The 24,577-nt window shown below is 37.3% G+C and overlaps 1 pseudogene; it reads left to right on the top strand.

Annotated features, from left to right (window-relative positions):
• The first annotated feature begins 3,228 nt into the window (after positions 1-3,228).
• On the top strand, positions 3,229-4,656 carry LOC101327608 (Krueppel-like factor 4 pseudogene; annotated as a pseudogene).
• Positions 4,657-24,577: the final 19,921 nt, after the last annotated feature.

The following is a 24,577-nucleotide window of genomic DNA, read 5'->3' as shown; positions in this document are numbered from 1 at the left end:
AAAAAGTTAAGTAAACTAGTGAATATAACAAAACAGAAACAGACTCACAGATATAGACAACAAACTAGTGGTTACCAGTGGGGAGAGGGAAAGGGGGTGGGGCAAGATAGAGGTAGTGGATAAGAGATACAAACTATTATATATAAAATAAATAAGCTACAAGGATATATTGTACAACACAGGGAACATAGCCAATACTTTATAATACTATAAATGGAGTATAACCTTTAAATATTGTGAATCACTATGTTGTACACCTGTAACATATATTTTTTTACATCAACTATACCTCAATAAAAAAAGAATATAATCCATCTTAAGAAAAAAAAAGCAACCAGATTACCATGCATAGAAAGATAGTTAAATGAATTTGATTTTTTCCACTATGGAATATTATGTTGCTTATATGATCAAATTTTTATAAAATTTACAGGAGCAATAACAACAAAAAAACAGATTTATTCTTCAGATTCACACGTGCTTGCTAAGTATCTTTTAAATATTTCCTTTTAAGCATTCTTTTCCTTTCAAGGTATTTTCTTTCTCTCTGAAAAATTGAGAAAAAAATCAAATTGGCAATTTCTGAAAAAGAAGAGACAAAAGTATGTGAAATACATTTTGGTTTCAGATTCTCTATAAATGCCATTCTGAAATTTTTCCTTTCCTTAAACTTTCAGCTATCACTCACTTTCTACAAATGAAAGAATTATATTTCCTCCTTTGTAGACTTCCAACTGAAGATTTTACTATTTAGAAATGCTAAATATATGATATCAAACATCACTCCTAAAAACTCTAAAACACCTGTGCCCTCATAAAATCGATTGACAATTTGATTTTTGCTGTAAGTGGTCAAATAAATTTCCCACTCAGATGGGACAATTTTAGAGACAAAGAAATGATACGAATAGAGCTTCTTTAATCTGAATGGCTCCTGACAGTCTCACTAATGAAAAGAGAAAAGGGTTATTGAAGCTTCCTCACCTTATATTTATGCATCTATTTATGGTTTCTTAGGTGCTGAATTTTTTAAAAGTCTGGATTCCTTCCCATCTTGCCTTTGTGGTTGAGGGTATGGACTCTGGGCACAGGCTATTGGAGTTCATATCCTGGTTGTGCCATTTACTAGCTGTGTGAGGCTTCCACAAGACACTTAAGATTTCGGTGCCTCAGTTGCCCCCTCTGTAAAATGGTGGTAGTAATGGTGTTACCTCATTGGTTTTGGTAATTAAATGAGTTACTATCTGTAAAGCACTTAGAAGTTCACTCTAAGAACTATTTAAGTCTATCTTATTTTATTCATTACAATAATGTAGCAGTGCTAAATATTTGTTAAATCCTTAAAGCTTTTGTTGTAATTACAAACTTTTACAACTGGAGTGGAGGAAGCAGTGTGGATACTCCAGCTTCATGTAGGTCACAGTTCCAAAGTAAAGAGACTGATATACACTGTGCTGTGTAGGCACATGGGCTCTCATTGAAGAAGCTCGGTTAATAAGCAGAGGAAAGAAGTTTTTTGGGAAGTTTTTAAAAATTTTTATTTCTTTTTCTAAAACATGTTTGCTTAATTAAAGACATATTACTTTAAAATTTATGATACCATCAGAAATTTATTTATTGTGTTGTAACATAAAACACACCAATGGACAGGCGATATATACCATTTAGATTATTATCTATCATCCTTTATAATAGCCAGTATACAATGGAAACTAAAGTCTTCAAATGATCTTGGGCCCTATTATTTGAGAATCTAATGTCATTATGGTTTTTTAAAATATATTTGTATATAGATTACAATTATATCTGTTTTGCAGACAAAATTATTCATAAGTCATCTAGACTCAATTAGAAGGTACAACTTATCTTTAATTCTGTCTACTATCTAGGAGGCAATGTGGTACGAATATCAAGTTAATTTTTTGACTCTTAAATGACTCCCCTAGAATGATTCTTAACAAACCCGAAACAGGAGTAGATAATACAGATTACATTCTAAATCAGGAATGTGGTTAGAGAACACTAAAGTGTTTGGTGTGTAAATTGTGTGAAGGGCTCTAACTTTATCTGAAAAAAATTATGAATATAAATAATTACTTATGGGTGAAGATGTCTGACAGTAGATGTTTTCAGTTCTTTATCTAATAGAAAGAAGGCACTGTGGCTATGGTGATTGACAGGAGTATAGAGGATATCACCAGAAACTAGGTCATCATAAAAATTTGATTTGGTACAGCATAAGAGAGTATTTGTTCTTTGGCAATACATACTTAATTCTCATAATAGAAATGTAACATTTTTTCCTAGATAATAAGTTCCATTTTTCTCATATATCATTCATTCATTCAACAAATGTATACTGATCTCTTGTAATGAAATAGACAGTGTTCCAGCTGCTCAAGTTACAAAAGAGAATCCAAATTCTAGGATGTGAACCCTCTGCTATGTGAAACTCTAGGAATTCACAGCTTAGGTGGGAGATATAAAAACAGATAAAATACAGTAAAACTTGATGAGCACTATATAGTTATATGAAAGCCAGAGGATAGAGTGACTAACTGTACATAAATTAAATAAGATATCATTAAAGAAAGATCAAATAAATACAATTGAAAGAACTGCTTTTTGAAGAAAGAATGTCAACAATTTATTCATTTCTCTATGCCCCCATTTTCATATTTTTAATTTTATGTTGGAGTATAGTTGATTTACAATGTTGTGCTAGTTTCAGGTGCACAGCAAAGTGATTCAGTTATACATATACCTATATTCATTCTTTTTCAGATTCTTTCCCCATGTAGATTATCACAGAATATTGAGTAGTATTCCCTGTGCTCTACAGTAGGTCTTTGTTGATTATCCATTTTATAGATAGTAGTGTGTAGATGTCAATCCCCAACTCCTAATATATCCCTCCTCCACATGGGAGACAGGGTGTGGTGTGGACGCTGCTGAGTGGAAGAGAGCACAGCCCGGCCATCAGACCTACTTCCTCATCTTGCTGATTATTTTTATGGGTTTACAACTTTTCTAAGAACTTTTGTATACAAAGGAACTTTTTTTTTAAAAGTAATTTCCCCTTTATATTTAATCCAAAGAAGTATCTCGGGCAATTTGGGGTTTTTGGTTTTGGCCTCGTTTCTAAGTCTTTTTTCCTCTTTGTTGACTTTGGTGTTCGGGCACCCCCACTGCTTCAGACTCCTGAGGACCTTCTGGGCACCCACATTAATGAGGCAGCCACCTGGCGAGTCTGACTTGGCTGTCAGCGACACACTGCTCCCATCCTTCTCCACTGTCCCATCCGGCCCCCAGGGAAGGGGGAAGACACTGCGTCCAGCAGGTGTCCTAAATAACCGTGGGTGGGGGAGCTCTCCCACGTGAAGTGACTTCCCCCCGGGGCTTCCCGTCTGCCCCTACGACCTGGCGGCGGCGACCGTGGCCACCGACCTGCAGAGTGGCAGAGTCAGCGCGGCTTGCGACAGAGCAACCCGGCTCTCCTACCCTGGAGGGAGACGGAGGAGTTCAGTGATCTCTTGGACCTGGACTTTAATCTCTCCAACTCGCTGTCCCATCATGAGCCAGTGGTTTCCACCGTGTCGTCGGCATCAGCCTCATCCTCGTCCTCCCCTTCGAGCAGCGGTCCTGCCTGTGCACCCTCCACCTGCAGCTTCAGCTGTCCAGACCAGGCTGGGGGCGACCCAGGCTTGGAGCCAGGCAGCAAGGGTGGTGGCCTGCTCCATGGCCGGGAATCTGCACCCCCTGCAACAGCTCCCTTCAACCTGGCAGACATCAACCACGTGAACCCCTCTGGCTGCTGCGTGGCTGAGCTCCTGTGGCCCGAATTGGACCCAGTGTACACTCCATGGTAGCAGCTGCAGCCGCCAGGTGGCTTGATGAGCACCTTGATGGGCAAGTTTGTGTTGAAGGCGTTGCTGAGTGCCCCGATCATCGGTGTTAGCAAAGGCAGCCTGGATGGCAGCCACTTGGTGGTGGCGGCACCCTACAGTGGTGGGCCGCCCCGCTTGTGCCCCAAGGTCAAGCGTGAGGCTGTCTCCTCATGCATCCTGTCGGTCTGCCCCTAGAGGCCCACTTGGTCACTGGACCCCCTCTCAGCAATGGCCTCAGGCTGCTGGTGCATGACTTTCCCCTGGGGTCGCAGCTCCCCAGCAGGAGTACCCCAACCCCGGGTGCCGAGGAACTGCTGAGCAGCAGTCATCCTGCCCTGCCGCTACCCCAGGCTTCCATCCCCACCCAACTACCCTCCCTTCCTGCCCTACCAGATGCAGCCGCAGGTCCCACCGCTCCATTACCAAGAGCCCATGCCACCCAGTTCCTGCATGTGGGAGGAACCTGAGCCAAAGAGGGAAGAACGTCGTGGCCCCAGAAAAGGATGGCCACTCGCACCTGGGATTATGCAGGCTGCGGCAAAACCTACAGGAAGAGTTCTCATCTCAAGGCACACACCTGTGAGCCCACCCAGGTGAGAAACCTTACCACAGTGACTGGGACGGCCGTGAGTAGAAATCTGCCCTCTGAGATGAACTGACCAGGCACTACCGCCAACACACCGGGCACCACCCCTTCCAGTGCCAGAAGTGCGACCCAGCATTTGTGAGTTTGGACCACTTCGCCTTACACATGAAGAGGCACTTTTAAATCCCAAAACAGTGGGTATGACCCACCTTGCCAGAAGATAATTCAGTATTTTTACCTTTCACACTGTCTTTCTGGTGAGAGAAGGAACCCAGCTGGAAAGCACTACAATCATGGTCAAGTTCCCAACGAGTGAACTTGTGAATGGATAATCAGGAGACCTGAGGAAACCAAATGACAAAGAACAGATGGGGTCTGTGACTGGATCTTCTATCATTCTAATTCTAAATCCAACTTGAATATATATTCCTGGACTTCAAAAACACCAAGGGGGCGACTGGAAGTGGTGGATATCAGGGTATAAATTAGATCAGTGAGTGTGGGGGAGGGAAGACCAGAAAGCCTTGAATTGTTTCAATGCAATATAAGCATAAAGATCACCTTGTATTCTCTTCTGAAAGCCGTTATTACGATCTTAGAAGAAGAAGAAAATCAGGTACAGAAACTGTGTTTTAATAGCCTAAACAATGGTGCTTGGTGAGTCTTGGTTCTAAAGGTGCCAAATGAGGCCAAAATTTTCAAACTGCTGCATACTTTGATGAGAAAATCTATTTTTGTCTTCGAGTCTACATTTATAACCTAAGTCAGGTAAATGCACCTGGTTTACTTTAACCATTTTAGGCAGAGAGTCTTTTATGCACTGTGGTTTCAGTTGGGCAATAATTTGTACAATGGTTTATCTCCAAATATGCCTTAAGCAGAATTTTTATATATATATATAGTTCCTTGTCTTAATAAACATGTAATATAAATTAAAAAAAAATGATCTCACTGCAATTTATGTCAAAATGTTCTGCCTATATTTTCCTCTAAGAGTTTTATAGTATCTGGTCTTACGTTTAGGTCTTTAATCCATTTTGAGTTTATTTTTATGTATGGAGTTAGAGAATGTTCTAATTTCATTCTTTTACATGAAGCTGTCCAGTTTTTCCAGCACCACTTATTGAAGAGATTGTCTTTTCTCCATTGTATATTCTTTTCTCCTTTGTCGTAGATTAATTGACCATAGGTGAGTGGGTTTATTTCTGGGCTTTCTACCCCCTTCCATTAATCGATATTTCTTTCCCTGTGCCAGTACCATACTGTTTTGATTACTGTAGCTTTATAGTAGAGTCTGAAGTCAGGGAGCCTGATTCTTCCAGCTCCATTTTTCTTTCTCAGGATTGCTTTGTCTATTCAGGGTCTTTTTTGTTTCCATACAAATTGTAAAATTTTTTTGTTCTAGTTCTGTGAAAAATTCTGTTGGTAATTTGATAGGGATTGCATTGAATCTGTAGATTGCCTTGGGTAGTATAGTCATTTTGATGATATTGATTCTTCCAATCCAAGAACATGGTATATCTTTCCATCTGTTTGTGTCATCTTTGATTTTTTTCATCAGTGTCTTATAGTTTTCAGAGTACAGGTCTTTTGCCTCCTTAGGTAGTTTTATTCATAGGTATTTTATTCTTTTTGATGCAATGGTAAATGGTATTTGTTTCCTTAATTTCTCTTTCTGATCTTTTGTTGTTAATGTATAGAAATGCAAGAGATTTCTCTGTGTTAATTTTGTATCCTGCAACTTTACTGAATTCATTGATGAGCTCTAGCAGTTTTCTGGTAGCATCTTTAGGATTCTCTATGTATCATGTCATCTGTAAAAAGTGACAGTTTTACTTCTTTTCCAATTTGGAATCTTTTTATTTCTTTCTCTTCTCTGATTGACATGGTTAGGACTTCCCAAACTATGTTGAATAAAGTGGTAAGTGTGGACATCCTTTTCTTTTTCCTGGTCTTAGAGGAAAGAGTTCAGCTTTTCACCATTGAGTATGATGTTAACTGTGGGTTTGTCATATATTGCCTTTATTATGTTGAGGTAGGGAACTTACATATGCCCACTTCATGGAGAGTTTTTATCATAAATGCATGTTGAATTTTGGCAAAAGTTTTTTCTGAATCTATTGAGATGGTCATATGGTTTTTATTCTTCAATTTGTTAATGTGATGTATTACAATGATTGATTTGTGGATATTGAAAAATCCTTGCATCCCTGGGATAAATCCTACTTGATCATGGTGTATGGTCCTTTTACTATATTGTTGGATTGGTTTGCTAGTATTTTGTTGAGGATTTTTGTATCTACATTCATGAGTGATATTGCCCTGTAAATTTCCTTTTTTTTTTCTGGCATTTTTGTCTGGTTTTGGTATCAGGGTGATGGTGGACTCATAGAAAGAGTTTGAAAATGTTCCTTTTTCTGCAATTTTTTGAAATAGTTTCAGAAGTATAAGTGTTAACTCTTCTCTAAATGTTTGATAGAATTTGCCTGTGAAGCCATTTGTTCCTGGACTTTCGTTTGTTGGGCATTTTAAAATCACAGTTTCAATCTCAGTACTTGTGATTGGTTTGTTCATATTTTCTATTTCTTCCTGATTCAGTCTTGGAAGATTGTACCTTTGTAAGAATTTGTCCATTTCTTCTAGGTTGTCCATTTTATTGGCATATAGTTGCTTGTAGTAGCCTCTTATGACCCTTTATATTTCTGGGGTGTCTTGTAACTTCTTTTTCATTTCTAATTTTATTGATTTGAGCACTATTCCTTTTTTCTTGATGAGGCTGGCTAAAGGTTTATCAATTTTGTGTATCTTTTCAAAGAACCAGGTTTCAGTTTCATTGATCTTTTCTATTGTTTTCTTTGTCTCTATTTCATTTATTTCTGTTCTCATCATTATGATTTATTTCCTTCTACTAACTCTGGGTTTTGTTTGTTCTTTCTCTAGTTGCTTTAGGTGTATGGCTAGGTTGTTTATTTGAGATTTTTCTTATTTCCTGAGGTAATATTGTATAGCTATAAACTTCCCTCTTAGAACTGCTTTTGCTTTGTCCTAAAGGTTTTGGATCATCATGTGGTTTTTTTCATTTGTTTCTAGGTGTTTTTCATTTCCTCTTTGATTGCTTCAGTGATCTATTGGTTGCTTAGTAACATGTTGTTTAACCTACACATGTTTGTGTTTTTTACAGTTTTTTTTCTTGTATGAGATTTCTAATCTCAGAGCATTTTTGGTCAGGAAAGATGGTTGATATGACTTCAATTTTCTTAAATTTACTTAGGCTAGCTTTGTGGCTTAGGATGTGGTCTATCCTGGAGAACGTTCCATATTCACTTGAAAAGAATGTATATTCTGCTGTTTTCAGATGGAATGCTCTATAAATATCAATTAATTCCAACTGATCTAATGTGTCATTTTTTTTTTTTTTTTTTTTTTTTTTTGCGGTACGTGGGCCTCTCACTGTTGTGGCCTCTCCCGTTGTGGAGCACAGGCTCTGGATGCGCAGGCTCTGCGGCCATGGCTCATGGGCCCAGCTGCTCTGCGGCATGTGGGATCTCCCCGGACTGGGGCACGAACCCGTGTCCCCTGCATTGGCAGGTGGACTCTCAACCACTCTGCCACCAGGGAAGCCCTAATGTGTCATTTAAGGCCTGTGTTTCCTTATTGATTTTCTGTCTGGATTGTCTATCCATTGATGAAAGTGGGGTGGTAAACTCTCCCACTATTTTTGTGTTACTGTCAGTTTCCCCTTTTATGGCTGTTAGCATTTGCCTTATATTTTGAGGTGCTCTTATGTTGCGTGCATATATATTTACAATTGTTATATCTTCTTCTTGGATTGATCCCTTGATCTTTATGTGGTGTCCTTCTTTGCCTCTTATAACTGTCTTTATTTTAAAGCTTATTTTTTTCTGATATGAGTGCTGCTACTCCAGCTTTCTTTTGATTTCCATTTTCCTAAAATACCTTTTTCCATCCCCTCACTTTCAGTCTGTATATGTCCCTAGAGATGAAGTTGTTCTCTTCTAGACAGTGTATAGATGGGTCTTATTTTTGTATCCATTCAGCCAGTCTATGTCTTTTGGTTGGAGCATTTAATCCATTTACATTTAAGGTAATTATCAATATGTATGTTCTTATTACCATTTTGTTAATTGTTTTGGATTTGTTTTTGTAGGTTTTTCCCCTTTCTCTTTTAGTCTATTGTCTTGTGATTTGATGTCTGTCTTTAGTGTTGCATTTGGGTTGCTTTTTCTTTTTTGTGTGTGTATCTATTGTAGATTTTTGGTTTAAGGGTACCATGAAGTTTTGATAGAGCAGTCTATATACATACAACATTGTTTTAAGTTGCTGGTCTCTTAATTTCATGTGCATTTCCAACATCCTGCATTTGCACTCTCCTCTTCTCACAATTGCTGGTTTTGATATCGTATTTATGTGTGGATGATTTCTTACCTTTACTGTATGTTTGTCTTTACTGGTGAGCTTTACCATTTATAATTTTCTTGTTTCTAGTTGTGGGCTTTTCTTTTCTGCCTAAAGAAGTTCCTTTAGCATTTGCTGTAAAGTTGCTTTGGTGGTGCTGAATTTGCTTAGCTTTTGCTTGTCTGTAAAATTTTGATTTCTCTGTCAAATCTGAATGAGAGCCTTGCTGTGGAGTACTCTTTGTTGTAGGTTTTTCCCTTTCATCACTTTAAATATATTGTGCCACTCCCTTTGGCCTGCAGAGTTTCTGCTGAGAAATCAGCTGATAGCCTTAAGGGGAATCCCTTGTATGTTATGTGTTGCTTTTCTCTTGCTGCTTTTAATATTTTCTGTTTTTTGTCAATTTGATTAATATATGTCTTGGTGTGTTCCTCCTTGGGTTTGTCCTGTATGGGACTCTCTATGCTTCCTGGACTTGAGTGAGTGTTTCCTTTCCCATGTTAGGGAAATTTTCATTTATTATCTCTTCAGATATTTTCTCAGGCCCTTTCTCTCTCTCTTTTCCTTGTGGGACCCCTATAATGTGAATGTTGGTGTGTTTAATGTTGTCCTAGAAGTCTCTTAGACTGTCCTCATTTCTTTTTTCTTTATTCTGTTCCACAGCAGTGATTTCCACCAATCTGTCTTCTAGCTCACTTATTCATTGTTCTGCCTCAGTTATTCTGCTATTGGTTCCTTCTAGCATATTTTTTCGTTTCAGTTATTGTATTGTTCATCTCTGTTTGTTTGTTCTTTAAATCTACTAGCTCTTTGTTAAACATTTCTTATATCTTCTCCATCTGTGCCTCCATTCTTTTTCTGAGATCTTGGATCATCTTTACTATCATTATTCTGAATTCTTTTTCAGACAGCTTGCTTACCTCCACTTCACATTGGTGTTCTTCTGGGGTTTTATCTTGTTCCTTCACCTGGAACATATTTCTCTGCCATCTCATTTTGTCTAGTGTTCTGTGTCATGGTCTCTATTCTGCAGGATGCTGAATTGTAGTTCTTCTTGCTTCTGGTGTCTTCCCCTTCATGGGTGAAGTTGGTCCAGGGGCTTGTGCAGGCTTCCTGGTAGGAGGGACTGGTGCTCACTGGTGAGTGGAGCTGGGTCTTGTCCCTCTGGTGGGCAGGGCTGTGTCAAGGGGTGTGTCTAGAGGTGGCTATGGGCTGAGGAGGACTTTATGCAGCCTGCCTGATGGGTGGTGCTGTGTTCCCACCATGTTGCTTGTTTGGCCTGAGGTGCCCCAGCCCTGGACCTTGCAGGCTGTTGAGTGGGACCAGGTCTTGGTGCCAAAATGGTGACCTACAGAAGTGATCATGCCTAGGAATATTCACTAGGGGCTTCAACCTCCAGTGTCCTTGTCTCCCACAGTGGGCCATAGCTGACTCCCTCCTCCCCTGGAGACACTCCAAAACCTACAGTTAGGTCTGGCCCAAGGTCCTATGGTATCCCTGCTTTGCCCTGGGTCCCAGTCCATGTGAAAATTGTGTGAACCCTCCAATAGTTGAGTCTCTGTTTCCCCCTGTCCTGTGGAGCTCCTGAACTGAAGCCCTGCTGGCCTTCAATGTCAAATGCTCTGAGGAATCCTCCTCCTGATGCCAGACCCCAGGCTTGGGAGCCTGATGTTGGTCTCAGAACTCTCACTTCTGTGGGAGAAACTTTGCAATATAATTATTTTCCAGTTTGTGGATCACCCACCTGGCAGGCATGGAATTTGATTATATTGCAAAAGTGCCCCTGCCTTCTGTCTCATTGTGGCTTCTTCTTTTTCTCTGGATGTAGAATATCTTTTTTGGTAGGTTCCAGTCATTTTTTGTTGATGGCTGTTCAGCAGTTCATTGCGATTTTGCTTTCATGAGAGGAGGCGAGCTCAAGTTGTTCTACTCTGACAACTTGTCTCCAATCATTAAAGTTATAAATGCCCATGGTTTAAAGAGTTAAACAGTTCTTTGTTCTACCTCTTTTTCTCCTCCAAAGACATCCATTCTCAATTTCTTTAGCTATATCTTTTGTTTGTACTCAATATGTCTAAAAATTGTACTTAAATTACTATTTATTCCTCTGTAATTGTTTGGCATTAACTACTGACTTCTCACACTGGATAAATGAGGATTTAGCTCTTTTTCCTCCCTCCTCCCTGAATGCACATGCACACTTTCAATTTTCCTAATCATCTTAATAAAGTATTGTGATTTTAGTAGAACAAATATTTAGTCTTTACATTGTGAATGTAATTCACAATTGTAAAGCTATCCACAATTGAGCCATGTAGTATTATTATATGATAATTTTTCCTTGCTCATATAATTTTTTCTTTTCCATGGAGTTGATAGGCATAGAGTAGTATAATTAAACAGCTAGTTTAGAAATCCTACTAGAAGATTAAAGGAAGAAAGGGAATTTTAAGGGAGTTTGGAAGACTGTTGTAAGCCAGTGACCACTTAAGAAAATAATCCAGTAGCCTAGCAACAATTTATTTTACCTTGAAGGAAGACCAGGTGCATTTAAGCACCAGGCACACTCAAGCCACAAACCCTGATAATTAAAACACATGACAATAGATATGGGGTCTGAATCTTGTTACATGAAGTCAGGAAGTTAATTGTCCTCGAAGTGTAGAATCTCTGCATGTAACCAAGACAGGAATACAGGTGAAAGGGGAAAGAAACTAGGTGAAAGGGGACATTATACAAAAATCTGGGATGAATCACCGTATTTTAGTATACGTTACCACCATTTTGTTAATATACCTATGATTTAAATAACACCATGACAGTCCCTGTTATACGATATAGGGTCAAAGGAGGAACTAATGACATAAGCCTCGATGTCTACCCAAAAATGAGGAAGAAGGGAGTCTTATCTCCTCCCAATTTTCTTTGATTTTAAAAATGTAACGCTCTTTGTTCTTAGGGCTGCGCTCCCTTGCCTACCTGCTTGTATCTCTCACAAGCATCCCTCGCTAATAGACTCATTTTTTGCCTGTCACTTTGCCTCTTGCTGAATTCTCTCTGTGCCGAGACAAAAGAACCTGAGCTTCAGTAAGTCCTGTGGCCAGGTGTACAGTTTCAATCAAAAGACTGTGGGTTTGAGTTCCCTTCTACGTCAGAGACTGTGGGTTGAAGTCCCAATCTGAAGTGCAGCTGGCTTCAAGTCCTATCCAAGGTGTGTGGTTTCAGAGTTAATAATTGTCTTTTTTTCCTAGTTGCTTAATATCCCATATATATATTAGAAATTCAACCTCAATTATTTCCCAACATTCATGTACAAGAGGTATTTTATTAACTTATTCTTCTTGTAAATTATTTCTTGGGCTTGTGTCCTGAACATATCTGATAGTACTTTACTGCTTATAAAAGTAAAGTACTATCATATATGTCATTCAGCTGTCATTCTGAGATTTCACCTTATCAATTTCCTGGGGATTCCCTTTACTCTCCACCATTTGGATCTCCTGTTACTTGGTTTTATGGTTTTCCTCTGTATTGGTTTCTTATTTCGGAGAAACACATCTTTCATCAGTTTTTTGAGAAAAGTATATGAGTGGTATGTGAAACATGTCTTCATTTTGCTCTTCACTTGATTGTTAGTTTTGACTCAGTATAGAATTATGGGTTAGACAATTTCCCACATGATTCTGAAATTCTTTCTCCATTGTTTTCTAAGTTCCAGTGATGTTATTAAGAAGTCTGAGTTCATTCTGATTCCTCATCCATGGTATGTGCTAGCATTCTGAAATTTTATGACGGTGCATCTTGTATCAATTGTAATCTACTTAGCTAGGTATACCATTTCATTCTGGAAACTCATGCCCTTCAATTCTGGGAAATAAATATTTTTGAAGGTTTATTTCCCTCTATTTTCTCTCATCTTTTTCAGAATCTTTTATTATTCATATGTTGAACCTCCTGGATTGGTCATCTTTTTCTTTTTTAATCCCTTCTATCTTATTTTCCATTTCTTTGTTTTATTTCTCTTATTTTTGGAAAGTTCTATGTGGTACACTGCATTGTTTCCTGGTTTTCCTCACTAATTATGTGGGAATAGCTCTCTGAGTTTTGTTAAATGTTTGGTACAATTTTTCTTACTGCTTTATTCCACCCAGATCTTTTTTCTTTTGTCCCCATTTCCATTTTCTTTTCTCGCTTTTTGCTTATGGTATTTTGTTAACTTTTTTTTTGAAAGAGGCAAAAGTAAGTGCATGTATTAAATGTGGCATTTCTCCCCAAAAGGCCTCATCAACATTTTTAAGAAAAGCTTATAAAGGTAAAAGACGTATTTTATCCTAAACAATCAGGTAAGAAAATTGGTTGGTTAATCAAGAAAGTCAGCAGAAATAAGGAATCATAAAAAAGAGTAAATATTTTAAACATATTATTTTAAATTGAGTTGTATAATTATACATTTGTTAACCAACATATTGAATTTAGAACAATGTCTTTTTTTGAGTATACATCCATTGGTTTGAATCTCATATTGTCTTTCTTGCAAAAAACCATTATCATAGTGCATCATATAAGAATACTATAAGATTTTTTGTTTTTTGTTTCTTGGATGCTAGGTTTTAAAAACCATTGTAAGACAATCTGAAAGAGAATTCTAAATTTAACAAATTGTTTTAATTTTTTTTACATTTATATTACCCAAACGGAATTCAACAATTTGTATTTGACATATACTGCTATGAACTGATCTCTCATAAATTGGATTAGTGCCCTTATGAAAGAGACTCCAGAGAGCTCCCTCACCCTTTCTGCAAAGTTAGGACACAGTGAGAAGACAGCTGTCTATGAATCAGGAAGCTACCCTCCCCAGATGTTGAATCTGTTCTTGATCTTGAACTTTCCAGGCTCCAGAACTGTGAGAAATAAATTTCTATTGTTTACAAGCTACCCATTCTATGGTATTTTGTTATAGAAACCCAAACTATGGCATGTATTATATTTTCAAGTCTTTCTAAAACATTCAGCTTAGATTTGAAGAAGTGTTAAATATCTTTCTTCATATTAGTTTACATAATATTTAATTAAATTGCATGTATGCAATAACCAGCACAACTATGATAAACAATTGTGAAAATAACCACAGTCAGTATACAACTAGACTCGTGGGAGAAGAAGCTGGGCGGGGTGGGGGGGGAGCTGTTAAAACAGTTAATCTTTAGGTTTAGTGCAGGAAGAGTCCAATTATAATGAGGAGGGGCTAAAGATAATTTGATTAGTAGGTTAGATGATGACGTACAGGCCCAATGAGTACAACAGAGTTGGAAAGATGCTCAGTGAGTAGGTTGTCACTAGAAATGAGAATCTCTGAATTAAGATCTCTTTGACTTAATAATGTGCAGTTTATGCCTCTATTGGGCAGATAAGACAGCTCTTCATGACATGGAAAATCTTATAAATGAAGAATAACTAAGTTCTAACAACTTAGTAAGATCTAATAGTTTATCTGATTTATTTGTCAGAAATGTACCAACTCCGTGTTTTATGACACAACAATTTTTCCATTTTACTTCAAATATTAGAATTAGGATGAGTTATTAATTTGGAGGGTTAGGAAAAAGTTGTGGCTGTGGATGCAAACTGTATTTAGATTGTTGTGTTTTATGTAAATAATATTGATTATCTGGCAACTTCAGGTATAAGTTTTTACTTCATCTTGATTCTACAAAATAGATGCATTATTAAATTTTATAAAGAGAATCAGCATTTAGGTTTGGATGAAAAACAACCAAGTGAACAGGTAAATAGGTTAATTTTAAGCTTTTTAAGTTTTAAAAGAGAAATGAAAACCCTTTCAAATACTCATTTTTGTAATTAAGAACAGAGATAAAAATTTCTCAGCAATATAGCAACTGTTGCACACAGTATGTTTGAATTTTATATTGCAGTTTGAGTAGAAAGAAACAAAGAGGGTAAACGGAGAAGATATTGACATTCATAAGGTAGGAAAGAGAGACAACTGGAACGATGATCAAAGAAATAAAGGAAAAGGTAGAGTTGATTACAACAAACATAAAATAATGACTATGGAATTGCAGAGATAGAACAAGAGAGTCAGTCCCAGCTGACCAGTTGGAGTTGGGCCTGGACTTTCTTGGGCCTAGACGCCCTGGAAAGGAGTGATCAGCTGTGGAGACTATACATCACACAAGGAGGAGGGTACAGAGGGTTTGACTGGATTCAGAAAAAGCCTCCTACCATCCCCCATCAACTAGACTTGAAGTTGTGGTTGAAGGCAGCAAACTCCCTTTGAGAAAGCATTTCCTGTTTCCTCTGACTGAGTTAGGATTGTTTCTGGGACCATGTAGAGCAGCTTGTAGATGATTTCTGTGCTCATTGTGGACAGCTGTAAAGGCTGGGGTTCTTCAGAGACTGACATTTGGAGAATTGAAAAGGCTAAAGAAAGATGACAGTAGTTATACAACACAGGACCAGAATTAATTTAGAGACTAGAAGTGATGCTAGAAAGGAAAATAAAAATAGAAATTACAAATAAGTAGATCTTTGCCATCAGTAAAAATCTGGGTCACTTACAGGTGTATTTTTCCAAATATGTTTTCGTCTGTGGACTCCGATAGCATAGTTGTCTAATAAATATTTCATTATCTCAGTCTAACAATAGATTTCATTCCAGAATACAATTGTTATATAACAAAACCAGTATGTTGCAGAAAATGTTGATCAACACAGTTTTAAGCTTTGTATATCCTTTGTTTGTAGGGAGTCAGGCATAAATGAACATTTGTCATTAGACTTTTCTAGTGCATTTCTAGTGTATTGTGCCTTGGGCATGACACATCAGAGTCTGGTGCTTATCTTTTGTTACCTGTCAGACCCCTCTGGAAAGAGCCTCTATGCAATTCATCATCTGCAGTGTTTGTTTTGGGTATACATATAAATACATGTTGAATGCATTTGTTGGGGAGACTGTGGTTTCCTAAGCCAACTTAAGTAAAACTGTGTGAGATGAATGATGAAGGGGACCTTCTGAAGGAGGTATGAAGTTAATAATTAACATGTTATTTATCAAAATACTGACAGCAAAGCTTTTTATTATTCTATGTCAACTGTTTGAGTGTCAGAATGAATAAGGACAACGTGATTACACTTGTTTTATGTCTGCACTGGGGAAGTTTATGAAGAAACTCTCTACTACACATTGAGTTTATAAATGTAATAAAAACTAAATTCAGAATTTGCATTAGGAAAGCATATTTAGTTTGATGAATCATTTAAAATAACTTCATTAGGCACTGAGTTTGAAGCATAAGTATGATGTAAAAATTTTTATGCCTATTTTGGTTGTTATTGAGAGAACAATCTTTGTTTTCCCAAAGTTTTTGTTTCATTCAAACAAAAATGCTTTGAGGTTAAATGACTAAAGGTAAGATGCCATTTTCAAATTATATTTGAAATGCACGTCATTTTAAATAGTGACAGCCACTCATCTCTTTTAGAATATATTTAAACAACTCAGTTGTCAACATGTAGCATTTCTCATTACTTCTTAATGTGTATATACCCAACTTTGACTCCTGTTATTCTCACAGACCATTCTGAAAGTCTAGAATGTAGACTGGGAGGTATGTTGTGGTCAAGTCTGGGAGTATGTGGGTTTTCATTAGTTGAAGTTAAGAAAATACAGTGTAAGAAGCATGCCTACTCTGTGTGAGGCACAGTGTTAGACCAATGCACTGTGTTTGAAATAGTGGCAAATAGAGAATAGACTCCTCCATCTAGTGGGGAAGACAGCTAAAAACCTAAGGAAGCAGGACTTGCCTGGTGGTGCAGTGGTTGAGACTCTGCCTGCCGATGCGGGGGACATCGGTTCGAGTCCTGGTCCGGGAGGATCCCACATGCCGTGGAGCAACTAGACCTGTGTGCCACAACTACTGAGCCTGCGTGCCACAGTTACTGAGGCCCATGTGCCTGGAGCCCATGCTCCACAGCGAGAGAGACCACCGCAGTGAGAAGCCCGCGCACCACAGTGAAGAGTAGACCCCGCTTGCCACCAGTAGAGAAAGCCTGCACGCAGCAATGAAGACACAACACAGCCAAAATAAATAAATAAATAAATAAATTTATTAAAAAAAGAAAACAAACACCTGAGGAAAAATGGGGTAACTGCTGTGTCTAATGAGCATAAGCAGTGTGCTTTGGGATGGAGACAAGTGCTTTCCACGAGGAAACTGGGTTACACTGTGTGAAGAAGGGACCCACTGCGGAGTGGCTGTGGCTTATCAAGTAGTGTCCTGTCATTGTCAGAGGCATCAAATGATAGACACGTGTAAGAGAACAAATTAGTCTGAAAGTAAACTTGTAGCTGCAAATGATGGCTTAGAGAAAGTAGTTAGTATACACATAATAGCTTTTAGAAATTTTGATTTCTAACTATTTAATTTCTTCTTGGATTAGGTTTTACAACTCCTGAGCCTATGGCAGAACTGTGTTTTCTCCCCCACCTTCCACAATTTTAAGGATTCCAGGTGACCCAGATTTTGTGAAAATATATGAGTCACACTCTCCCCAAGACCAGCCTAGACCAAATGTTGATAGTTCACTCTTAGGAGAATACAAAAACCAACAATACGATTTTAAAGTACACAATTTTTACAACAAAAGACATATTCTGCCTTTTGGGAAAAAGTTCCCTGCTAACTGGGATGGACATTATATTTAATAGATGTAGTAAAGGTGAGTCTTGGCGTCCACTTTGCCCAACTCTTCATTGAATAACCTCCTCTGTGTTTTCCTGCCTAGGGTCATATTTCAGAGAGAGAATGAATATGAGAGGAGCGAGGGAGATGGTGTGTGATATCCTTTTCCTGTTAACTGATGCCTAGAAAAGGACAGTGATTGTGTGCTGTACCAGACACTCTGGTAAAGTAAGCAGCAGCAGCACGAGGTTAACAAAGGCCCAATGGATTCAGGAGGGTGGATTAGATGTAGGAAGAAAATCCCCAGGATGATCATGTACCCAATCTGAACAAATTCTTTGTCAGAATCTTCAGTAAAAATGAACTGTTATTAACCTTAGATATGGTATGTCCCTAAAGAATATTTTATTGACATTCCCTATTCCGATGTCATGAAGTCATGTGTTCAGTCAAATTCTTATCAACAGTGAAAAGAAAATAGATCAAAAACACATTCTTATTCCTCAAAATACACCCTATGGGTGTATGACATTGGGAAACTGAGGAAAATAGCAGCACATCAAGTTATCAAAATTAAAATCTATCTATCAAAAACCTTGAGCGCGGCACTGAGTTGCGTGATACGCCAAGAGACCTGGGTAAGATCTGCTCTCTGCCCTGTAGATGCTTATGGCTCAATACGGAAAACATCCACCCAGGTGGACACAAAAGGCTGAGCCTTCCACATTGAAATGTGGAAGAGAAATGGGTGCCAGCTGGGGTGAGACCAGAGGCTTCTCATCCTCTGCAGCCTCTGTATGTGTTGGCAGCAAGCATGGCACCGGGGGAGGCTGTCACTGACTGAGGCCACACTCAAGGCTACAGGTTTACCTACCCCAACTTACCCTACTTTTCCTGCTCTATGCTACTGTGTGTGCAAGTTTATAAAGACTTCTTGATCCTATTTTTATATTTTAAATGTGTTTTGTCTTTTAGGATTCAAAGTCTTGTTTTCAGATTTCAAGGTTTTTAGCTCATTTTATCCTTATTTTCATTTGCCTCAAATGTACCTCCTTCCAGTTCATTAAGCGCCTCTCTCAATGTTAAAAATTAGGTGTGTGTTTCACATGCAGTGACTAAGAGTACATTCCCTGAAGCCAAAATGTCTGTGTTTTAATCTCAGCTCTATTACTTATTATCGGTGTCACATAGGGCAAATTATTGGACTTCTCTGTGCTTCATTTGGACATTAATATTACCAAATGGAAGAGGTACTGTGGAGGGATTAAATGTCTTAATACATGCAAAGTGCTTAGAATAGTGCTTACAACACAGTGAGCACTCATGAAACAGGAATTAGTTATCATACATACTTTAGTATATTTTAGACTGACTAGTAATATCTTCCCTAAGTTTTCATTTTTACAGCCTTAAAGAGTTTTACACTTTTTATTTACATGGTAGAACTTCATTTGCTTTTCTATGTCATAATGAAATAATTATATGTGGTATACATTTATATAAACACACATCTATTCACTTCTAGCCCATTAAGTCTTTCCTAAGGTATAGTGATGAGACCTATATTTAGTATTCTAGTTATAGGCACATCATATTTTTAAAAAGATAGAATGCCTTCTCCTGTCATATTTAAAATATTTTTGATGAGACCCAGTATTTTTATCTACTGCAGCCTATCAGTTGATATTTTCACCAACAGTTCTATAATGTTCTTGGATCTTATTTCAACTATATTACAAGAATCCATTATCATAAATATTATATTATATTCTAAATGTACATTAAAATTTTTCTACAAGTCTTTTCTTAGTGTTGAAGTATATTTGTTACTTTTCTGCCCATGCACAAAGCCTTCAAAGATTACTTTGATCCTATCTACACAGATAAATATATTTTTAGGTGAAAATCTTAATTCCTCTGGAAAATGTGGAGATTTCTTTTTTGGTTCACTTATGAAAAAGCAAAGTAAGACTGGTATACTAACACCAAGCCCAGGGAATTGACCGAACGTTTTGCTTCCTTTATTATTTCAGCTTCCTTTGTTATTTAGTTTCATGTTATGAAAATAACATGGTGTTAGACCTTTATAAGAACATTTTTCCCTTATCTGAAACTACTGATTAGGCATTTTTTTTCTTGTATAGAATGTACTGTTGCATATTTTGCTTTGCCCCCGAAGTTGCGATTTTCTCTGGGCTTGGTGCTGATGTTGCTTATTTGCCATCTTGCTGGGAATGGAAGCAAGATCCAGAACTCTCCACTTGAGGAACAGCCATATCATTTACACTGTGACAATTGCTTCACACAGAGGCTTTTTATAATGATAGTTTCTCTATAATTCTTGGGCAGATGTGGATATATATTATGTTCCACCTAATCTGCCAACTACTATATAGATTATCTTATTGCAAAGGTGGTGAGCATCTATGGTGGTAGAACTGGAAATGATCTGGGTCATCTCTGACATTTTACTCTCTAACCTCTCCACAAATGAACTTGAGGATAAGAAGCTTGACACTTTTCCAAATAGCCCATCCCATGTTAGCCCATCATATTAAGTAAAATTTGGATTCTCTGTAACTTCCAAAAAATTTATTTGTAATTTTCGTCGATGCATAGTTTCACTTCAAAGGATGGAGATGGCACTCTTCGGTTGGAATGTGAAGTTTAAAAAAAAAGAGACTCAGATTTCTTATTGCTTTTCATGTATTCAGATGAAGGCTCCTAAAATGCAACACAGTTTAAGGATGAAAATTCTTTAAAATATAAAGATGAAGGTCTAGTTTTTATAATAAGTAGATATGTAGATAGTGTCTTTGTAAGAATATCTTATTTTCTATAAGTTGGGTCCTTGTGCATAATGATCTCAGGGACTCTCTAATTTAGTGAAAGACTAAAGTGACTTTGCAGAAACAGCTTGGTGGAAGGAGTGAATTACTCACTAAGCCATAAAGCGGTGTGGAAGTTTTTCTTTTTCTATTTAATTATTTATTGCCATGTGGGATCTTAATTCCCCTACCAGGGATCGAACCTGTGTCCCCTGCAGTGGAAGCTCAGATTCTTAACTACTGGACATCCAGGGAAATCCCTGAAATTTTTAAATAAACTCCAAATGATGTCCATTTATCTGGGAAGCCAGACAACTTAAAAGGAGAATAATTTGACTAACGTTTTAAATAAGACATGGAACAGATCAGAGTATACAAACATAGTTAACTGCCAGTGAATATTTTCACTGAAAGTGAATATTTTGGTTCTCTTTAATGTTTCTGAGTTTTCTTTATTTTCTTTCATATAGTTCTTTAATGTTTAGAACATTCTTTTGAAATATTAGCATGTTTCAGCTATGCTATAAGGAAGCATTGGAAATAAGATTCTATATTTTAAAGGGAGTAATCATAACCCTGGAGATAAGGTGTTTTGAGGATAAATATGGTGAATAAAATCCTGAAGGAAATTATGAAATGGTGAAATTAATGGGGAGAGGGGACAGAGTTGTGGAGCAGCTTGTCACCAGCAGAAGCTTCTCTTTCTCTAAGCCCTTCTCGAGAAAACTTTGAAGGATTCCACATAATATTTTATCTAGGAAAGCTGTTTTGATTATGTCAACCTATTGGATTACTATCAAGTCCTGTTGGACATTTAAAGAAATCTCATTTGGTATTATTTATGAAGGAGAGATCTGAATCAAATGTCCCTTCTGGCCTTGTGTTTCAACATGGTAGACCTTGGTTGCCATTCATTCATTCATTTATTAGAAAATACTTAACCAATTTCCATTTTATTCTAGTCAATATATTAAACTCAAGGGTATATCTAAAATGGCCCCTTCTAGGACTCTCCAATCCCTTGACTAGGTTCTCTTTGTCAGTCTTTCCTGATTTCACTTCCTATGCCATCTGTCTTGGATTTCATGTCTCATTATTTTAGCCTCTTACTTGCCAATATCTTCAACTTATTTTTGTCATTGTCTTCCTGAGTTTGTATCATCACAAAACCTCAACCATGTGTTTTTCACAACACCAACAGAGCTTTGCTGGAGAAAAATAATTTACCTGTGAAGATTAGTGCCACTAAAACTTTAAAGTCTTCAGTTCTTTTAGACACTAGACATTTTTGTTTCCTGAGTTGGATTTTTCTTGTTCTCTGCTATGTCTATGTCAAACCACTTCCATTCTTCTTAAACCTTTAGTTTTCCATACACTTACTGTCTGAGCACACCCAGAATGGATAAGAAAGATCAAAGTTTAAAATTAGTTTTAAATTCAGATTCTGCCACTCATTAGGTGCAATTAATCTTACTGAGGTACAGTTATGTCATCTGAAAAGCACTCATTAAATGTTGAGGATTCCCTTCTTTCTCTCCTACTCCTAATTCTCCTCTTCCTCCAGATTTTTCCTCTCTCCCCTCCTCTAACCTTCTATCTTCTATCTTCTTTACTTCCTCTTATGGAAGGAGATATATTAAAGTTATTCCTTCATTTCAACTCTAGTTTCCATACTTTTTGCCCTTTCAGGGATCTTGCTTTATCCTTTTTCTCCTTTCTTCAACATCTCCTTCTTTATAGACTCCTTTCATTAAGTATTTAAATACAATACATGTAAGTCTTTTCTTCCTAAAAGCAACATAAGCTTTTCTTGGACCCCTAGGCACTACTCTCCCATTGGCCATCCTCTCTGTCTTCTTCTCTTGTATTTTTGAGTTGTATTTCCTGCCTGTCTCCACTCGATGGTGGTGGACACCTCTGGTGCACTTATTGTGCGTGGACCCAGGACTGAACACTTCTCAGTCCTCCTCAGTTTACTGCATTCTGGCTGCTGCTTACATTCTTCCACTGAAACTGCTCTTACCAAGGCCTCCAGTGACCTTGTTGCAAAAAACGATGGGCAAGTTTTAATGCTAACTTTATTTATCATTTCAGTAGCATGGCCTATTGGTGCTCCCTTCTTTGAAATACAGCTTTTATCTTTTTATGTCAATGAAGCCATCCTGTCCCAGTTTTTTCTTTCACATTCTCATCCTTTGTTCTCTGACTACTGTCTGAGATTCAATTTCTATGTTTAATCATTAAATATTGTTGTTCTCATTTTTATCTTAGTCCTTATTTTTTTCAGTCTCTGCTCTTTTTTTCCTTAATAATTCCAACCACTGTCAGGCCTTTGCTTTTTTCCTTTTGTTTCTTTTGGGTTCTGACCCATATGGCTAATATTTGCTGGGTACCTCCAGATGACACACTTATCTTAGATTCTATATACCTGAAATAGAACCCAGAAACTCTCCTCTCAGGTCTCCTCCTCATTTGGGTTTCCTGGTCAGAAACCTTACTGCTATCTTTAATCCTTCTGTCTACTTTATTTCCTATATCCAGTCAAACACCAACCTGCCAAATCTACCTCCCCAATATATCTGTAGTATGCTCATTTATTGCCTCATCTCTACAGCCATTATCCTAGTTCAGATCACTGTAATCTATACCCTAGATTGCCCAAGTGGATATTGGGAGGTCTAAGTAGTTCCTTGGTTTATGGCTGCAGAAGTTCTTAATTCTAGAAGGGGCACCTAAATACATACTTGGCACTTAAGGAATCATGATACTTGGGCTAAACTAATCATTGCCTTAAGGTTTGGAGAGATTGGTAAGGCTGGGTTATGCAGGGCCTCAGAGAATACTAATTTGAATTTTTCCTGAAGGAGATGGGAAACTGTGGAAGTATCCTAAGCAGAGAAATAACAAGACCAAAATTGTGATTTAGAGAAGTGATATGGGCAGAAGTCTGGAGGATGGGTAGGAGAATGGTAACACTGAAGGTAAGGAGAAAGTCGGTTATGACTGTGGTAATCTAAGAAAAATGTGGGAAATGGAAGCACGTACTTTTAACTGGGGAATTATTGAACAGAATTACCACACTGTATTCAACTCTTCCTACTTTATGCTGCTTTCAAGTTTTCACTATTATAACAAAGATGGCACTGGACATGCATATAACTTTACATATTTTGAATTATTTTCTTAGACCAAGTTGCCGGAAGTAGGAAAATGTTTAATAGGTATGGATATTTTTAGATAAGCTGATGTGAGTTTAGAATGTGTTCTTTGAAGTATCTTTCTACAAATATTTTGAACACATTTCTTCCCCTTTTCTTTGAAGAATACATTCTAAGGAAACTGAAATTCTTTTCTCTTTGATATATTCTTTTAAATTTGATAATCACTGATCCTTTTTAACATTATTTCTAACACAGGTTAAAACTTGATGTGGCTTTTTTTCCCCTGTGCTGTACAGTAGTTCCTTGTTGGTTATACATTTTAAATATAACAGTGTGTACATGTCAACCCCAAACTCTGATTTTATTAATGAGGGGAGGTACATGAAAAAGCAAGCAAGCAAATACAAAAACAAAAATTAAAAAGAAACAAACAAAAAAAATACTTGATGTAGGGATGTGGGATTTTTTTTTTCTTGCTGGCTGTTTCATGCATCTCCCCTCATCAACAAAATCAGAGTGTATGGTAAATGCATTAATAATTATACCACAGACTATAGCCAGTATACAGGGGTTAAAACAAGGATTTTTAAAGTATTGACATTGAAAAGGTAACTGTTAGAGAAAATTAAAAATAAATGAACAGAATCAGTGATATCTAGAATCTAAATAACACTGGTTACTTTATTGGAAAGAAACTTATTAGGTCAAATTATGCCTAAATTTAATGCTTGGCAGTATCCCTTTAGGTTAAATCTTTTAGATAACTTGATCAGCCACTGAGTGTAAATGCAAAATGACAAACATACTAAGCCATATAAACAATTTTCAAAGGAAATGTTGTGATGAAAAAAACATGAATTATGAAAATATCTTGTAATATGAAATATTCTTTAAAGACCATTCCTGTGTATGAACTGAAGTCATCTGATAGAATGAAAGTAGAAAAGTATCTGAAGTGTGAAAAGCTTCTCTGGTGGAAATGTCAAAAGAAATC

The sequence above is a fragment of the Tursiops truncatus genome, chromosome 12, assembly GCF_011762595.2.
Source record: "Tursiops truncatus isolate mTurTru1 chromosome 12, mTurTru1.mat.Y, whole genome shotgun sequence".
In the NCBI taxonomy this organism is placed as follows: Eukaryota; Metazoa; Chordata; class Mammalia; order Artiodactyla; family Delphinidae; genus Tursiops; species Tursiops truncatus.
This window is presented reverse-complemented; position numbering and strand designations above follow the sequence as displayed.